General features: G+C 35.5%; 1 protein-coding gene and 1 pseudogene across 3 annotated transcripts in view; one reads left to right on the forward strand and one right to left on the reverse strand.

The window, feature by feature from the left end:
- The window catches only part of CCNY (cyclin Y), a 331,491-nt gene that overhangs the window by 261,801 nt on the left and 53,497 nt on the right, over nucleotides 1–16,193 (reverse strand). The gene's annotated exons all lie outside the window — the stretch shown is intronic.
- On the forward strand, nucleotides 351–13,383 carry LOC147579418 (transmembrane protein 126A pseudogene; annotated as a pseudogene).

Below are 16,193 nucleotides of genomic sequence, written 5' to 3' on the forward strand. Positions count from 1 at the left end.
AAATATTGCACAAGGAAACACAATGGTTGGGGCTGACTTTTACACTGTGCCCGATGATAAATTCAAGATGGTATATAAAACAAGAATTTTTTTTTTTAAATTTTTTTTCAACGTTTATTTATTTTTGGGACAGAGAGAGACAGAGCATGAATGGGGGAGGGGCAGAGAGAGAGGGAGACACAGAATTGGAAACAGGCTCCAGGCTCTGAGCCATCAGCCCAGAGCCTGACGCGGGGCTCGAACTCACGGACCGCGAGATCGTGACCTGGCTGAAGTCGGACGCCTAACCGACTGCGCCACCCAGGCGCCCCAAGAATTTATTTTTTTAACGTTTATTTATTTCTGAGAGAGAAAGAGAGAGTGAGAGAACATGAGTAGGGGAGGGGCGGAAGGAGAGGGGAGAGAGAATCCCAAGCAGTCTCCGCGCTGTCAGTGCAGAGACCCATGTGGGGCTCAAACTCACCAGTTGTGAGATCATGACCTGAGCCAGAACCAAGAGTCAGACGCTTAACCAACTGAGCCACCCAGGTGCTGCACAAAACAAGAATTTAAAGTGCAAACTCACACAGGATGTTTTCCAACCCTAGAAACTCACTTTGAAAAATATGAGTGGATTTCATGCACCTTTTATCAACCAGTTTCATGGTAGAAATGAAACACAGTGTAAGTGATCCCAAGCATATCTGTGGACTTTTATAAGGGGCCAGACTGACACCATAGTCCCAAGGGTTGTCACTTCTAAAGATCATGTATCAAGAACCTCTAAAGATTGTGTATCAGGACCCAGATTCCAATCAGAGAATTTCATGTCATCGGTGTAAAGGCCACCAAGCAAATATCTTTTCCAGATGAACATATACCTAGAAGCATCCACATATCCCAATTATCAACACTCAAATACAGAAAGATAGTATGACTGTTCTTTAGTTCTTACAGATGCAGAAAATAAGGAGAATTCAGAAGATAAAGTATGGCAGCAAACCATGGGCAGCCTAAACCTCACCTAATCTCTGCCTTGAACAGCAGTTCTGTTAAAACTATACCAGATGCTGCAACATTAGTTGGTTACAATGAACTCACTATTAGCTCCTGTCACTGGAATAAACAACAAGTGTGCAGTTTTTTCAAAACCAAATTGTTTTGCATCTAATATCTACTTCATTTTCCTGCTCCTTCAAGCCTCTCCTGAAACTGATTTGATAATATCCACTACATTTTAAGGAGTGTTGTTTCACATTGCAAAGGGTAACAGCATGGATTTTTATAATCTACGTCTTAGCAGGAGGGAGTTACAGCATACCCGCAGGAAAGTTTTCTCTTGCACAATAAACGGAAAGCTTTGTAAATATAAAATGACAATTTGCATTAAAAGGTGCATGTTTAAATTTGGTATTTCCAGTTATATAAAGGGGAAGTTAATTCCAGCAAAACGACAATCGGCCACAACCTTTCCATAACAACTCTGGCTGTGGTTTTCTCCAAGCAATGTAAGGATTCATATTTTTCCAGAAGAGACAATAGGGAATCCCTCATGAATTGTTCCTTAGATTTTTAGTTCAGTACGACCCAACACTTCTGTATTAGACTCCAAAATACTACATGTAGCTGTAATAATACCAGTAATGAGTCACTATCTTTAGATCAAATTACACTTGAATTAATTATCTTCCATCTACCTCCTTTCTTTGGCTCCTCTTCCTCTGATCTGAGCATCTGATATTCCCAGCCTCTAACGTCACCATTCCCTCTTACAGCCTAGTTGTTTCCAACTGTGGCAATTTTGCTCCCCAGGAGACATTTGGCAATGTCTGAAAAACATTTTTGGTTGTTGCACCTGCAGAGTGCTACTGGTATCTAGTGGGTAGAGGCTAGGGATTTTGCTAGACCTCCCACAATGCACAAGGACAGGCCCCCAACTGGGGGTTTAAATATATTCATCTCACTTCCCAAAGTGGTGTTGGTTTGCGCTGTTCCACAGGGCAGTGCACACACCTTTAACGCTGGGGCCAGGGTGTGGCCCCAGGGCACCTGGGTGGCTCAATCGGTTAAGTGTCTGACTCTTGGTTTCAGCTCAGGTCATGATCTCACGGTTCATGTGTTCCAGCCCTGCATTGAGCTCTGTGCTGACACATGTGGAGTCTGCTTGGGATTCTCTCTCTCCCTCTCTCTCTGCCTCTCCCTGCCATCTCAAATAAATAAATAACTTTAAAAAAAATCTGGTCCCAAATGTCCATAGTACCAAGGTTGAGAAACCCTGTAATAACCTAACCAAAACATTAAAAAAAAAAAAAAAAAAAAAAAAAGCCTTCTCAAGAATCTGCAGTGGATCCTTACTTATTACACTATACATTTTAACTTCCTCAGCTTTACTTTCAACAACTTCTAACATACAACTTTTAACCATAACTAAATAAATATCTGATGAACTTCTATCATGTGAGGAGCTGCAAAGATACCAGAAGAGTCAGAGAGGTTGGTGCCCTCTAGAAGTTCAGCCTCTGATGCAAGATACAGATCATTGACCAGGTGTCTAATACAGGGCTAGCACCTGGTAGGTAAGAGGAATGGTCTCTCTCCTGCTCCTGGTTAACTCTCATCCCAGGCAGACCGTGATGAATGCCCTGTACAGAGCAATGGAAGCTTGCTTCCCACTATTCCCCATATAAACCCAACTCTTGGCTTTCTTGCAGAGAGATCAGGGCACAACATTCAGATTTCTCAGTGAGTAGTGACTGTGCACTAAGCGTTCTCCGCTCCTTCCTAGCCCCGCTTGAGGATTTGTATGCAGCCAGCAAGGCCTAAAAGTGTGTGCACTGCCCTGTGGAACAGCGCAAACCAACACCACTTTGGGAAGTGAGATGAATATATTTAAACCTATATCACTAAACTTCCATTGATCAAAATCCCCAGGAAGAAAAAAAACATTTGTAAGTCCAATGTGCATTTGTTATATGGGAGAGGACTATCATAGAATAGTCCTCTCCCATATTATATCATAGAAACTCATGGTTTTCATTTTCTCTTCCTCCCTTGTCTCTTTAATTCCTAATAAATTATTTTGGTTATACTGATTAAGAATATGGTACCTATAATAAGCATTTATATTTGGACTTCTCAAAATGCAATTTTCTACTCAGGCTTGATTATCTTTTAGTGTGCATGGTCACTCCACTCTTACTGCTAATTGAGGAATTAATGTTGTTGTCAATGGCTATGATCTAGATTGAATTTGTCAACCATAAATTGTTCCTCCTGAGATACCTTTGGGTGTTTCCAAATTGTTTATCTCAGATTGACAGCTTTGTTCTTGATTTCAAAATATTAACAAAGTATTAACCTGTTTTGATAGAAAGATAGCAATAAAAAATTGCTTCTGGGCATAAGAGAAGACTTTGTATGTCAGATTCACATATCTCAGGTGTTGAAGAAATGAGAAGAGACATTCAATGCATAAAAGCTCTGTGCAGCCAAGAACTATCTGCAAAATGATGATTACAATTCACCACAGACCTTCATTCTCCTGAGTAGGACATAAATGATTGCACTCTAGGATATTTCCAGGGATGTCTTTATACCCTCTTTCAGACATCTTTTTCTAGTGTTGATGAAAACATATTCATATTTCAGTCTATATTCATAGTTGGGCCTCCATCATGTCTAAACATAGTGACCATAAATCTATTAAAAAAGGGATATTATGCCTGTGTTCAGGTAATGGTTGTTCTGAAAGCTAATAGAGTGTCCTATTTTTTTTCCTATTTTTTTTCTTTTTTGCTAGTAGAGTGTTCTAATCAAGATCTTAGCTCTAAGGCCAGCCAGACTGTCTGAGTTTGAATCCTGATCCTGCCACTTACTAGCTGTGTGACCTCTCTAAAGAGGTCTTTCCTCCAATTGTCTTAACATCAATCTATCAATCTTTTCCTGCTTCAATAGCTATAAAGGAGGTTAAAAGTAGAACCTATCTCATGGGGTTGTGTTGGGCCCTAAATCAGTCATAAAAGGGGCTAGCTAGCACATAATTGACATTCAATAAATGGTAGCTTTTATTTCATCATGTGTGCATAGGCAATATCCATTCATTATGCGCTCATTCTTCAAAATGAAAAAATTTCTGGGGCAATTGGGTGGCTCAGTCAGTTAAGCATCTGGCTGTTAGTTTTGGCTCAGGTCATGATCTCAAGATTCATGGGTTCTGACCCTGCATCAGGCTCCAAGCTATCAGCTTGGAACCTGCTTGGTTCTCTCACTCCCTGTCATTTATACTATCTCTCTCTCCTTCTCAAAAGGAATAAACTTAAAAAAAAACTGAAAGAATTTCCTGGAGCACCTGGGTGGCTCAGTCGGTTAAGTGTCCCACTCTTGATTTTGGCTCAGGTCATGATCTCGTGGTTTGTGAGTTCGAGCCTCCATGACAGGCACTGTGCTGACAGCCTGGAGCCTGCTTGGGATTCTCTTTTTCCTTCTCTCTCTGCCCTTCCCCTGCTGGTGTTCTCTCTCTCTCTCAAAATAAATAAATAAACTTAAAAAAAAATTTTCCTGATTATAGTTGTTACAGATACTAATTGTAACAAAATAGTAATGACATAAACAGACATGAAAAAAGGAAGTAAAAGTCCTTTCTGACCCTTCCCCTTAAAAATAACCACTGTTAAGAGCTTGGTATAGATCTTTCCAGACATTTTTATGCATAAGCTCATTCAGACATACACACCACACATACCCGCACATACACAGGCTTATACATTCATACCCATGTATATGAGCTAATATTTTTCTTTCAGGTTTCTGGGTTTGGTTTCCTCTCCTTTAAAATTGTGAATATCTTCTCCTCAGTGACTTAACTTTTTTAATGTTTATTTATTTACTTTGAGAGAGAGAGAGAGAGAGAGAGAGAGAGAGTGCACAATCTGGGAAGGGGCAGAGAGGAAAAGAGAATCCCAAGCAAGCTTCACACTGTCAGGGTGAGCCCAATGCAGGATTCAATCTCATGAATTCTGAGATCATGATCTGAGCCAAAATCAAGAGTCAGACACTTAACCTACTGAGTCACCCTGGTACCTCCTCAGTGATTTATCTTTATGTTTAACTCTAATCCTTTTGGACTTTATTTTTGTATGTATTATGAAATAAGAATACGATATTTCCCCACATGGTTATCCCATTATCTTAGCACCAATTATTAAACAATTCCTTTCTTCCCTCATTGATTTGAAATGCTAATTTTACCATATACTAAATTCTTATATATTTAAGAGTCTATTTCTAGACTCTATTCTCTTCCATTCATCTATCAATCCATTCCTGCCTCAATAACACACTGTTTTAATTATACTGATTTTATAATATATTTTGGTATTTGTATAGTAATCTCTACCTCTTCTTAGCAAAATCATAGTTATTTTTAATTTCACAGATACTGGAATTCACTGAGGTAAGAAAAATAGGGAGTCACTATGAGTCAACTACTCAGAGAGTATTATATAAACTGAACTTTATCAATAAGAATAGGATCTTATTGTTACCAGAAGTAACTGAGAAATGTTTTTTAAAAATATAAAGTCCCCAAATAGATATTTGGTGCTTCCCACTGCTGTATAAAAAATACCATTGCTTTATCAGTAATTTGAAACTTGGGCAAATGAAATCTATCTAATCTTAGCTTCCAGTAAGGATAGGAAAAAAGAAGATAAAGTTCCATTATAAGACAAGTTTAGGCTAATACATATTGGAATTTCCTAGTTATGAAGAGAGCATACTTGAGTTATGTTATCTTTTTTACTGTAAATTCTTAAGAAAGGCTCAGCTCACTACTTGCACAAAAGTGGCATGAATGTAGTTCTTTCACCCAACAAGAAATGGGACTGAAAAACCTCCTGTCCAATACCTAAGTCACTCTGAGATTGTGATGTTTCTGTTGTTTAAAGTCACATTTTTATTCTATTTAAGAGCCAATGAATAAAATTACATACACTAAATACTAATTAATAATAAAAATGTGGTGAAAACTAGCTTGAATAGCTATTAGCTTGAATAAATAATGGGCCTTGTATCACTTGTCTGAAAAAAACCTCATATTTAGCCTAAAAGTTCTTCAAGCAGTATATCTGCAAGCATATTTTACCCTCTGAGAAAGCAATTACTAAGTAGTAGAAAGGAATGAACATGTATTTCCATGTTATATATGGTAACAATAAATAAAAAATAGATCATATAGGCAAATGCAAAAATAAAGTTATAAGAAATACAAATATAACCAAAGAGTAAACAAATGCTTCTGACCTGAAGCAGTAACTGGTACTAGATTTGTTCTACTGTAACAAACAGGACACCAGAGAAGATACATAAAACAATTGTTTTCAGACAGTGAATAACAGAGGAAGCAGAACTATAACCCCTGAGAGAAGCGATACAAATAAAGTGAGGCTTGTGATGGTCCCAGTTTTCTTTCAGGAGCTACTTTTTGGATTGTGATGCAGGGAAGGGTAATTCTAGGAGAATATGGCAACTTTGTTGAATTGAGGAAACAGTGATCAGAGTTAGGGAGGCTGAGGCAGCTGGAATCTTCAGGGCAGAGTACCAGAAACGAGTAAGCTAGGCAGAGCAAGAGCTAGAAATCTGAAGAGGATCCCCCTTGCATCTTTGGTTAATACACAGAGTAAGACTCTATGAGGCCAGGCAGAGAACATTAGTGAAGGAGCTCTAAGATGAACAACCCCCAGAGCTCACAGAGATCTGCAAGCTGTTCAAATTCTGACCAAAGAGAAGGACCGTGGAAGTACAGTTGACCCTTTAACAACATGGGTTTGAACTACACAGGTACACTTACACATGGACTTATTTTTGATAAACACAATACAGTACTGTAAATGCATTTTTCTTATGTTTTTCTTAATAATATTTTCTTTTCTCTAGCTTACTTTATTGTGTGAATACAGTATATAATACTATAACATACAAAATATGTGTTAGTCTTCCTGTCAACAGTAGGCTATTAATTAGTAGTTAAGTTTTGGGACTCAAAAGTTTTATGTGGATTTTTGACTGCACTATGAGAGGGGTTGGATCAGTGCCCCTACCCCAGTGTTCTTCAAGGGTCAACTACACATTGATGAAAATTCTTACATTATTGCAGAAGTGGCACACCACTATTTAAAGGTACACTAATAATTTAAGATGCATGCCATAAACCTTATATCAACCATTAAAAAGTAAAATGAAGTAATATAATAAATTAGTTAATGGAGGACGTAAAATGGAATACTAAAAAATATTCAATTAATCCAACAGATAGGAAAAGAAGAAAAAAGAAAGTATATGGGGCAAGTAGAAAACAAATAGCAAAACAGTAGATTTAAACCTAACCATATCAATAATTACACTTAATGAAGATGGACTAAATTTTCCCATTAAACGTCAGAGGGGCCCCTGAGTGGCTCAGTCAGTTAAGCATCTGACTTCAGCTCAGGTCTTGATCTAACCACTCGCGGGTTCGAGCCCGGTGTTGGGCTCTGTGCTGACAACTCAGAGCCTGGAGCATGCTTCAGATTCTGTGTCTCCCTCTGTCTGTGCCCCTCCCCTACTCACACTCTGTCTCTCTCTCTCTCTCTCAAAAATAAGTAAACATTAAAAAAATAAATAAGTAAAAAGTCAGAGATTGTCCAACTGCATAATAAAGTCTACATTCTGTCCACAAGAAATTCACTGTGAATGTACAGAGGAAAAATATAAGTAAAAGGATGGAAAAAGATATACCATGTAAACATGAAACATAAGAAAAGTGGAATGACTATCTTCATATTAGACAAAGTAGACTTTAGAACAAGGAATACTCCCAGAGATAAAGAAAGATGTTTTATAATAAAATGTCAAGTCACTAAGAAGAAATGACATTCCTAAATGGGAATACACCCAATTGCTTCAAATTACATGAAGGAAAAACTGACAAAATTGAAAGGAGAAAAAGACAAATCCACAATTAGAGTTGGATATTTCAGCACCTCTCTCCACAATTAAAAGAAATAGTAGACAGAAAAGTAAATAGGAATATAGACAACTTGACTAATTCTGTCAAATAACTGAATCTAATTGACTTTTATAGAACACCCAGCAATGGCAGACTTTACAGTATAATCAGTGCCAGTGGAACATTTACCATATACTGGGCCGTAAAACTAGTCTCAATAAATTCAACAGGATGGAAATCACATGGAGGACTTCTCTGACAAAATGCAACTTGACTAGAAATCAATAACTGAAAGGTATCTGCGAATTACAAAATATCTGGAAATTAAACCATGAGTCAAAAAAGAAATGAGAAGAGAAAAAGAGAAAATATTTTTCAAAGTTTGTGGGATGCAGCTAGCTAAAGCTTGGCTTTAGAGAGAATTTTATTGTACTTTTGTACTGTAAAATTTCCATTTGTTTTGAAAAATAATTTCTATACCTTTATACATATTCTTTATTTGATGTGACATTGTCATCATAGCTTCTTTGTTAAGCTGTCTGCTTCATTTGGTATTATACATAAATATTGGGCTTCACTAATTGCTAGATGATTGCTCTGTTGTTCTACAAAATGTCTTGGGGAGGTAAAAGGCCATGGCTCAAGTGCCACAGAGTCTGGCTGTTCTTACAGATATTTAATAAATTTTTTTGAATAAATGTTTCTTCATTTGATATATTCCCTCAGGACAATTACTATTTACCAGTTATGGTTGTTTCACTGGGGAACAGGTACCTGGAGTGCCTCAGATAACCATTCCAGAAGAACCCCCACACTATTTTTCCACAGTGGCTGCACCAGTTTGCATTCTCTTTCCAAAGGGAAAGAGAGTTCCCTTTCTTGTGGGATACCATTAAGTACACCAACATACATGTAACAGAAGTACCAGAAGGAGAGGGGAAAGGAGCAGGAAAAAAATTAGACAAAATGATGACTTGAAAACATCCCAAATTTTATTTTTAAAAATCTACACACTTGGGGAACCTGGGTGGTTCAGTCAGTTAAGCGTCCGACTTCAGCTCAGGTCATGGTCTCCCAGTCCATGGGTTTGAACACCGCTTAGGGCTGTGTGCTGACAGCTCAGAGCCTAGAGCCTTCTTTGGATTCTGTTTCTCCCTCTCTCTCTCTCTGCCCCTCCCCCACTCACACTGTCTCTCAAAAATGAATAAATGTTAAAAAGATAAATAAAATAAAAATCTACACACTGAAGAAATTCAAAGAACTCAAAGTATGATAGATGCTATATAGCAGTAATATCTATATCTCACTGGAATTAAGCTAGTGTAAGTCTAAAGTAGGTTCTAATATGTTAAGATGTATTTAGTAAACCCTAGAGAAACCACTAAAAAAATAATTAAGAAAATAACAAAAAACAGTGAAAAATATTGTTAAAAGAAGTAAAATGTTCCACTAGAAAATATTTACATAAAACAAAGAAAGTAGTACAGGAAGAAAAAAGGAACAAAAAGATGAGACATATCGAAAACAAAATGTAAAATAGCATATGTAAGTTCAGCTATATCCATAATAAATTAAATGTGAGTGTACTAATCAATCAATCAAATAGCCAAGACTGTCAGGCTGAAAAAAAAGACTAAAAGAAAAAATATATATATATTCTGTCAGTTTTGCATTTTGGTGGCTCTGTTGGTAAATACATATATATGTTTATAATACAATTATATAAAAATATATGCCTATAATACAGGTAAACATTTATGTTTATAATTGTATTATAAGCGTAAGTTTATAAAAAATTATGTTTTTATAATACAATTATAAACATGTTTGTAAAAAATCGTGCTTTTATAATATAATTATATAAACATATGTTTATAATATGCTGTTGTTTATACTACAATTATAAACCTATATGTTTATAATACAATTATAAACATGTTTATAAAAAATCATGTTTTGAGAAGGAGGGCATTTGTTGGGATGAGCACTGGGTGTTGTATGTAAGCAATGAATCACGGGAACCTACCTCCAAAACCAAGAGCACACTGTATTCACTGTGTGTTAGCTAACTTGACAATAAATTATATTAAATAAATAAATACATACATACATAAATACATAAATAAACTTCAAAAAATAATGTTTTTATAATACAATTATATAAACATATATGCACCTACCAACAGAGCCACCAAAATGCAAAAACTGACAGAATTAAAGAGAGAAATAGACAATTCAACAGTAATAGAGGCTTCAGTACTCCACTGTCGATAATAGAATAACTAGAAAGAAGATAAACAAGGAAACAGAGACTTCAACATTTATAAACCAACTATACTTAAAAGACCTTTATAGGCCACCCAAACAACAGCAAAATACATATTATTCTCCAGTGCACATTCACCAGGATAGATCATTGCTAGACTATAAAACAAGTATCAGTAAATTTTTAAAAATTTAAATTATATAAAGTATATTCTACAGCCATAATGGGGTGAAAGAGGAAAATCAATAACAGAAAGAAATTGGGGACTCACAAATATGTGGAATTAAATAATATATTCCTAAATAACTAATGTATCAAAATAGAAATAACAAGGAAGATATAAAAATACTTTGAGAGGAATCAAAATGAAGCTACAATTTGCCAAAAATTATGTAATGCAGCTAAAATAGTACTTAGAGGGAGAGTTATAAATGTAAACACCAAATTTAAAAAGAAGAAATATCTTACATTGATAACCTAAACTTCCACCTAGAAACACTATGGAAAAGAAAGCAAAATGAACCTGAAGCAGACAAAAGGAAAGAAATAACAGAGATTAGAGCATAGATAAATAAAATGGAAAATTGAAAAACAGCACAGAAAAATTTAAAGGATCAATTTGGCTCTTTGAAAAGAAAAGAAAATTGACAAATATTTAGCTAGTCTGACCACACAAAAAGAAAAAGACTCAGATTGAAATAATCAAAAATGAAAGGGGGCACAATACTACTAACTTATAGAAATTTTAAAAGATTATAAGGAAGAGTCACTTGTCAGCCAAAGATGGCTGCACTCAGGCTAGTTGAGCAAAGGTTGGAGTGAGCCCCCATTCACTCAGCCCCCTGTCAGAGGAGGACTGGTGGAGGCACCAACTGCTGTGCAGAGAGCATAAGGCTCAAGATGGATAATCGTGAACCAGATGATATTGTCAAGGAAATTTAATTTTCAGTACCATAACCAGAAAAATTAATGAACTCCCAGAAGCAGAAAGGAATCTCTTTGAACATGGATCAACATATATTGGACTTAATGCTGCTTTCTGTGGTCTAAGAGCAAATAGTCTTTATCAACACATCTTAAATGTGACACAGGCTCATATAGCTGCTGGCTTACCAATTGCAGTGATCCCATTTATTACAGCACATGCATCTTACAAAGGTTTTGTAAATTTACCTTTGAATACAGATGATTTGACTTGTGAAACCTGTACCATAACACAGGTCTTATATCCTGTTTTCTTGGTGATACCTATGAATGGTTGCAGAGCAGTTAGATATGAACCAGCCCTGCTACCAGAGAAAGGAAGCATCTTAACTTACTGGACTAGAATTTCTAAGCCTGTCTTTAGAAAGATGCTACTTCCCATTTGCTCCGACTGTGTTTGCAGCATACCTTGGATCTAGACAATATAAACTAATTAGAAAGTCTCTTCAGTTACCTGAAACTGGCCTGGAAATTCAGTGACTGTTAAACAAATGTGCACACAAAAATAAAATTGTAATGTATGATTAAACATCTAGGTGTGAATTTTAAAAAGATTATAAGGAATACTATGAATAACTGTATGCTAATGAATTAAATAAGTAGAAGAGACAAATGCCTAAAAGAGACACGGAAAAATTGACTATTGAAATTGAATTAAAAAAGAAATAGAAAACTCAAATAGACCTATAACAAGTAAAAAGATAGAGGTATAATTAGAAAACTACTAAAATAAAATTTTCAGGCCCAGATATCTTCACTAGTGAATTCTACCAAACACTGAAATAAGAATTAATACCAACTCTTCACAGACTCTTCAAAAAAATAGAAGAGGATGAAACACTTTCAAATCATTCTATTATACCAGTATTCCGCTGACACCAAAACCAGAAGACATCACTAGAAAAGAAAATTGACCGATAGCTTCTGTGAAAACAGATACAAAATTCTACAACAAAATACTAGCAAACTGAAACCAGAAACATATAAAAAGAATTATGCACCATTATCAAGTGAAATTTATCCCAGAAATGTAAAGTTGGTTTAACATCTGAAAATCAATGAATGTAATACATATCAACAAAACAAAGGACAAAAACCACATGATCATCTCAATAGATGCAGAAAAAGCATTTGACAAAATTTAAACTTTCACGATTAAAAAAAAAACTCAACAAGAAATAGAAGGGCACTTCCTTAATCTAATAAAGGGCATGTCTAAAAAATGTACAGCTAGCATAATGGTAAAAGACTGCTTTCCCCCTCAGATCAGGAATAAGACAAAGATGTCTCCTCTTGCTACCTCTATTCAATATTATACTGGAGATTCTAGCCAGGGCAGTTAGTCAAGATAAAGAAATAAAAGGCATCCACATTGGGAAGGAAGAAGTAAAATGCTTTCTGTTAGCAGATGCAATGATTTTTATGTGGAAATTCTAAAGAACTTACTAAAAAAGATTAAAACTAGTAAATGAGTTCAGCAGGATGGCAGGATATAAGATTGATATACAAAAATCAACTGCAGGTATATACATTTCCAATAATCAATCTAAAAATGAAACTAAGAAAACAACTCCAAAGAAATAAAATACTGAGGAATAAATTTTAATAAAATAAATGCAAAACTTATGCTTTAAAATATATTTCAAAAACTATAAAACGTTGAGGGGCCCCTGGGTGGCTCAGTCAGCTAAGCACCCAACTTCAGCTTAGATCATGATCTTGTGACTCCTGAGTTTGAGCTCAGGCTCTGTGCTGACAGCTCAGAGCCTCGAGCCTGCTTCAGATTCTGTGTCTCCCTCTCTCTCTGCACCTCCCCGCTCACATGCTATCTCTCTCTCTCTCACTCTCTCTCTCTCTCTTAGAAATAAATAAACGTTAAAAATTTTTTTAAAAACTATAAAATGTTGAAAAAATTAAGATGATTTAAATAAATGGGAAAACAACCTACATACATGGATTGGAAGACTTAATATGGTTAAGATAGCAATACTCACAAATTGGTCTATAGATGCAGTGTATTTACAAGCATTCCAGCTGATTTCTTTGTAGACATTTCAAGCTGATTCATATGGAAATTTAAGGGACCCAAAATAGCCAAAAAAATCTCAAAAAACAAGAACAAATTTGAAGAGCTCCTACTTCCCTATTTCAAAACTTATTAGAAAGCTAAGTAGTCGGGGCGCCTGGGTGGCTCAGTCGGTTGAGCATCCGACTTCGCTCAGGTCACGATCTCACGGTCCGTGAGTTCGAGCCCCGCATCAGGCTCTGTGCTGACAGCTCAGAGCCTGGAGCCTGCTTCAGATTCTGTGTCTCCCTCTGTCTCTGGCCCTCCCCCCGTTCATGCTCTGTCTCTCTCTGTCTCAAAAATAAATAAATGTTAAAAAAAAAAAAAAAAAGAAAGCTAAGTAGTCAAGACTGTGTGGTTTTGATGTAATGACTCACACTGAAAGTCAATAAATACACTTTCACATTTACAATGAATTGATTTTTGACTACAGTGCTGAGACAATTCAATGAAGGAAAGTGTATACTTTTTAAACAAATGATGCTGGGACCACGAATATTCACACACAAAAGAATAAATTGGATAGCCTACTTCACACCATGTACAAAAACTAACCCCAAACGAATCAAAGACACAAGTGTAATAGCTATAATTATAAAACTCTTAGAGGAAAACATAGGAGTAAGTCTTCATAATCTTGAATTAGGCAATGGTTTCTTAGATATGATAATGAAAGCATAGAAAAAAAAGAAAAAATAAATTAAGCATTATAAAAATTAAAGACTCTTGTGCTTCAAAAAAATTAAAAAATAAATTAAAACTCTTGTCCTTCAAAAGATACCATCAAGAAAATGAAAAGACAATTCACAAAATGGGAGGAAATTTGTAAAGTATATAAAGAACTCTTGTAACTCAGTAATAAAAAGACAACCTAGGTAAAGAAGGGCAAAAAATTGAATTTCTCCAAAGACGTACAAATGTACACCAGCTATTAGGGAAATGCAAAGCAAAACCACAATGAGATGCCACCTCATACCCAATAGGATAGCTATAACCCTAAAGATAATAACAAAGATGGTAAAAATGTGGAGAAATTGGAGCCCCCGTACACTACCACTAGGAATGTACAGTGGTACAGCCTGTAAGCAGTCTGGTAGTTCCTCCAAAGATCAAACATAGAGTTACCACATGGCCCAGCAATTTTACTCCTAATATATACCTAAGAGAAATGAAGACCTATGTTCGCGTGATAAGTTGTGCACAAATGCTATAGCAGCATTATTCATAAGAGGAAAATAAAAAGTAGCAACAACAGCAACAACTGATGAATGGTTAAGTAAAATGTGGTCTGGTTGTATAATGGAATATTACTTGGCAATACAAAGAAATGAAGTACTAATACATGCTATACCTTGGATAAATTTTAAAAACATTAGCCTAGGGGTACTTGGGTGATTCAGTCAATTAAGTGTCGGACTTTGTCTCAGGTCATGATCTCACAGTTCATGTGTTCAAGCCACACCATCAGTGCAGAGCCTGCTTGGGGTTCTCTCTCTCCCTCTCTCTCTCTCTGCCCCTCCCCAACTTGCACTTTCTCTCTCTCAAAATAAATAAATAAACTTGAAAAAAAATTTTTAGTCTAAGTGAAAGAAGCCAGCTTCAAAAGACCACACATTACATGATTCCATTTATATGAAATGTTCAGAATTGTCAAATCTATACAGATAGAAAGTAGATTATTGTGTACCCAAGGCTGGAAGAGTTGGGGGTAAAGGTGCAGTGACTGAAATGATCTAAAATTAATTGTGGTGTTGATTGCACAACTCTGAGAAAATACCAAAAACCATTTAATCATTCACTTTAAATAGACAAATTAGGGGCACTTAGGTGGCTCAGTTGGTGAAGCATCTGACCTCAGCTTAGGTCTTGATCTCAGGGTCGTGAGTTCAAGCCCTGAAATGGAGTGTACTTAAAAAAAATGGATGAGTTATATGGTGTTGGAATTATATCTCAATAAAGATATATTCATTTCAATAAATGAAAAAGAAAAAAATCCATTTAAAAGTCATAGCAAAATATAACACACTTTTAAGGTATAAATACCAACAAAGCCACTTTCTTAATCAAGGAGTAATTCAAAGTAATTCAAAGGCAAAGTAATTAAAAGGCAAAGACCTGATAAATGACATGTACCAAAAAAAAAAAAAAACCCAAAACCAACAACTAAAACTGAAAAAACCCTAAAATAAAACATACCTAATGGTGAAGCTACCAGATGCTTTCACGCTAAGACTGGCAATAAAGTGGGACATTTACTTTCACCACTTCTCCACTTTTCTGGAGGGCCTATCTTGTGCAATAAAGTCAGAAAAAGAAAGGCTCAAAAGTTGAAAAGAAAGAAGAAAAACTTTCTTCATTCACAGGGACATATTTGTGTCTGAAGGAAATCCTAAGAAGTGTACAAAAAGACTTATAGGACTAATAAGTGATATAAATAAGGTCATATGATACAAGGTCAATATACAAAAACCTATTATATTTTTATGTACCATCAACAAATAATTAGAAAATGAATATTAGCATCATTTATAATAATATGCAGAATGAAAGGATAATAACAGTATATACAAGATACAATGAAAACTCAAACATTGCTCACCAAATTTTTTTTCTTTCTTTATGCATTCTTTTTTTATTTTATTTATTTATTTATTTATTTATTATTATTTTAATATGAAATTTATTGTCAAATTTGTTTCCATATGGCTGAACAAAAATTTAAAAGACCTAAGTAGTGAAGAGATATCTATGTTCATGCATTGGAAAACAGAACCTCAATCTATAGATTCAACGCAATCTCTATCACAGTTTCAGAAGGATTTTTGAAATTGAAAAGCTGATTTTAAATCCAAAAGACCTAAGATAGTCAAAATAGCTTAGAAGAAGGACAAAGTGGAGGTCTTCTTACACAGCCT

Source organism: Puma concolor, chromosome B4 (assembly GCF_028749965.1).
Source record: "Puma concolor isolate L17-30 chromosome B4, mPumCon1.1.hap2, whole genome shotgun sequence".
In the NCBI taxonomy this organism is placed as follows: domain Eukaryota; kingdom Metazoa; phylum Chordata; class Mammalia; order Carnivora; family Felidae; genus Puma; species Puma concolor.